Source organism: Cryptomeria japonica, chromosome 7, assembly GCF_030272615.1.
Source record: "Cryptomeria japonica chromosome 7, Sugi_1.0, whole genome shotgun sequence".
In the NCBI taxonomy this organism is placed as follows: domain Eukaryota; kingdom Viridiplantae; phylum Streptophyta; class Pinopsida; order Cupressales; family Cupressaceae; genus Cryptomeria; species Cryptomeria japonica.
Window position 1 is genome coordinate 207688459 of NC_081411.1, and position 4491 is coordinate 207692949.

The following is a 4491-nucleotide window of genomic DNA, read 5'->3' on the forward strand; positions in this document are numbered from 1 at the left end:
TTACCCTTCATTATTTCTCTTCAATTACTTGCAAAGATTTGAGTAGAGAAGGATGAATTTTATTAGGATCATTTCTTTCCACTATAGAAATTCTTCAAGAAGTTAACTTGTTTAGGATCATCAAGAATTTAATTTTGTTGAGCAACTGGTATAGGAGAAAGATCACTTTTATCTTCATCTCTCTTGATTGTTGTTTATTTGAGTAAATGATCATAAGAAAGAAAACCAATCTCTTTTCCATGCTTTTCTTCCATCTTTTGCAATACTTGACACCATAAAAGTTCTTTAAGAAGTAAACTGCATGCCACCATAAAAGTTCTTCAAGAATTCAACTTGTAGGGGCTCATTAGGAACTTGATTCTTTTGATATAAATAGTCTTCATCATCACTTTCACTATCACTTTCCAACTTTCCTTTGTACCAAACCATTCTTCTGAATTTGATCTTTCAAACAGAGTCACCAACCTTCATTCAGAAAAAGGTAACTTAAAATTTTTGAGGAACAAAACACACTAGTATTTCACTCTCGAGCAGAATCACCAAAAATATGTTGGTAAACACATTTGTTTCTTTAAGTAATCTTCTTGAAGAACTCTGTTTCACCCTATGATCAGCAACAAAATGTTCACAACAGTTGAAGGATTGTGGAACAATAGCAATTCCTCTTTGAATTTGAGAGGGGCATCTCCCTCGTATGATGGGGGTATATGGATTTTCTAAGATTTAAAGAACAACATGTATTAAAAACTGGTAAAGAAATAAGATATAAACTTACAAATTTTAAATTCTACACATCCAAGTTAAGATACCAAAACTTGAAATGATAATATTCGTCACATGCAATGTTAAAGGATAGAAAATGGTTAACATTGATAAGACATAATAATATTAACAATAACACTTGAGATTAATTAAACACACATCCAAAACATTTCTCTATTGCTTTCTTACTTGAATAGTGCTATTTGAGTCCTTCATACAATGCTTTGCAAAAAAGTGGAACCCCTTTGATTGAATTTCAATGAGGTATATATAGGTGAGGTTAGTAACCACCTAAGGTAACTACCTTAACCACCTTTATAACTACCTAGAATTACTAACTCACTTTAAGTGTAACAACTTGAAATAGCTAACTCATTTTGAAATAACAATTACTTAAAGTAACTACCTGAGTTGAGCACTTAAAATAACTACCTAACTTAATAACTTGGGATAAATACCTAAGACAATGCTTAGAATAACTACATTTTTGAAGATAAGTTAGGATTTACCTAGCTTTTACAAAGCTAAATTCAAAAGGCTAACTTTAATTACAATAAAGTGACATCAATTTGAAACCTAGTATTACTTTGAAGAAAAAACTCGATGTCAATTTAGTTGAGATGACCTCCATATCTTCATTTGCATCTTTTATCATTGTAACCGTTTCATTATCAATTCTCTGCTTACACTGCAAAGTGTAGCTACATGCTGGAAAATGTTAAAAAAACTAGCTTTACACTTATTATTGGCATATTTGTATAAAATCTTTTGGATCTCTTTTCATTGAATTTTGTAGTCATCCTTTCATGTTTTAATGGATATCAATACTTCACTTTAGCATGGGCTCCAAGGATGCTGACATAGGTTGTAGAATGAGCTTTATGTTTAACAAGTTTGCTTTCATGAAGGTTTTTAGAGCTTTTTTTACATCATCAATTCATATTCATGAAAAATTTGCATGCACCAAGAGAGCACGTCCACACATACACTGCACCCAAATGCATCTTAATTCGAGCATCTCCTGCAATCATCTATAATCATCTCGTTTCATTCCTTAACACAATACTCTTCTCTCTCAAGGAATTTTGACAAATCACTCACTTTCCATGTGATACATCCACCTGAGGCATCATTTATCAATTGCATGTGTTTCAAATTTCTATAACTTTCCACTATATCTATTTCTTATAAATCTTTCAATCATGGTATTTTATGGAATGACAATTTAATGGGGTAGTCTATCAAATAATTCAAGTGTATTAGCTATGTTCCACATTTTACATGCATCTTGCCTCAATTGGCTCATGTGTTGCTTGTGCTTCCACACATATACATGGTGACGTGTTGTCCCAATGCTTCCATCTTGTTTGTGTATCAATATTTTGCATACATGTTCACTTCTACACTAAAAGAATGCATTCACTCAACCACCACAGATCTAACCGACATCATAATAATAAGGTGTAAGGTTTCCTATAAATAGGCACCACATGTCAGCCATCATCAAACGCATTATGAGATGCATCTCCTTTGAGGCATTTTGTCAAAAAGTTCATGTGCCTTGTTCATCCTCTGTATGTCATGGCTTGCATGTTTACTAGAGAATTTGTAACCATAACATCTGACTGGAACCCCCACCACTATACTTTTATAGATGTCCATACGATGTTTTGAAGCTTCCATTTTTTTGTGGGCGGGGAGAAAGATTGCATGCTATGATTGTGGAATGTGGCTTTACACCCGCAAATTACATTTGTTTGAGGATTTCTAAAGCTTTTTCAATAAAGCCATTGTTTGTGAACCTTGCAATCATGTTATACCATGAGATGACATCGCTTTGATGTATTCTATCAAATATTTTGCCTGCCATTTTTTATGCTTCCATATTTTGACAAGGGCAATTATAGTTGTTTGGAAGTGACTAAAGTCTTTTCAATAAAATCCATCTTTTGCCAATACCACAACCACTGCATTTGATGAAATTTCATTATCAACCCATATTGAGTTCTGATAATCTTGAGATAGCCCAAGAGTACATCATCAGTTTATGGATTTGAAGACCTTTCTTAAAAAATCCATCTAGTAGATATTCCACAATCTCTTCATTTTAGTCAAATAGATGACATCGATTTGAGGCATTTTGTCAATCATTTCAAGTTCTTTGTTTATGCATTTCTAAGCTATTATATTTGACAAGAATCTTCATATCAATGTGTTTTTTGATGGATGTTTGTGACCTCTTCCAAAGATTCAAATTTTGGTGTAGGTGGGCAGGAGGATGCCAATAACCATTATAGGATCACCTTTACACTTGTCTATTGTATGTCCCTGATGGTTTCTGAAACTTCCACTATGATTTTGCACAGAATGCTCCGATAAAGTAGTTATCAATAAGCAGTTATTATAACTACCTCCTCTTTGGCCTTTGAAATCAAATAAGAAACTCCCTTTCTCGATGATTTGTGAAAATTGGCCAACTTATCAATTTATCCAAACCACCGATAGTTATGTCTTCATCGGTCTTCATTCTATCGGTAACATGTGAGCCTTGAGAAAAACATCGATTTTTATTAGCTTAAAATATTTTAAGATATTCTTTGGCAAATCGATAACTTAGGTCACTTGTCCAAATTATTGATGGACAAAATAACCAATTCTTGCACCATTGAGAAGACTTTTTGCCAATGATTCAACTTCTTTTTTCAATGCAATTGGTGAAATGAAGATGAACTGGCGAGTTATGAATGGCTAGAAAAGTGTCGACAAGACATTATTTTCATTTCTCCATTGGCCTTTATCATTGGCAATTTTCTCACTAAAAAGCTTTCATGTTTTGAACACATATAATCATTTATCTTTTGCTAATAAAATGTGGTCATTAAATCAACATTAGCCAAAGTGAGAAATAAAGTTTGCAATTGAAGTCATCAACCCTTAGTCTTCAATCAATATGAGAAGGTTATAGAATTCATTTTATCAATTCTTTTGTACCATTATAGTTGGTTTTCTTGGATATTTTTTTCTTGATAGACCCATTGATTTCAAAATAGAGAACAACACGTAACTTTCAAGTGAGACAATATTTGGCCATGAGAGTTATTATTTTGAAGAGTTTGACATAAAAAAATTAAATTTTTTACTTGTTTGACAATTAGGCTAACAAGTTGTAAGTTGTTTGATGACTTTATTTGTGTTGTCATTGTTGGAAACCATATTTTCTTAGTCATCTAAGTCATCTAGACCTACCGGTATAGCCTAAGTAGTAGGTGAATGTATTAGACAACCAAACTGCTAAGTTGCAGTAAATCGATAAATAGGAACATAGTGATGATCAAGTGACTGGTACAGATGATCGGTGAAGAGTTAAGTGTTGTGGTTTGGAACATATGTTTATGACAAAGCGATGAGTCTGTTATTGGAACCACATCAACAGATTCAGTGTATTAAGAAAGTTATAATTGATTGTCATAAACTTTATGAAGAAGAATGTATACTGGTAACAAATCTTTAAGCGGTAATGATTTAAGGTTTGGCGGTGGATATTATCATGTTCATAACTTAGCGATGACAACCAGAATCTGTGTGTAAAGATAAGATCGTCTTTGAGCACATACAAGGATCAAATTTATTGGGAAATAGAAAAGTGCTTAGTAGAATGTGACAAGTATTTGATATCTTATCAAATCAATTTGCGGTGATGTGTGGTGATCATTCAATGATGGAAATTGT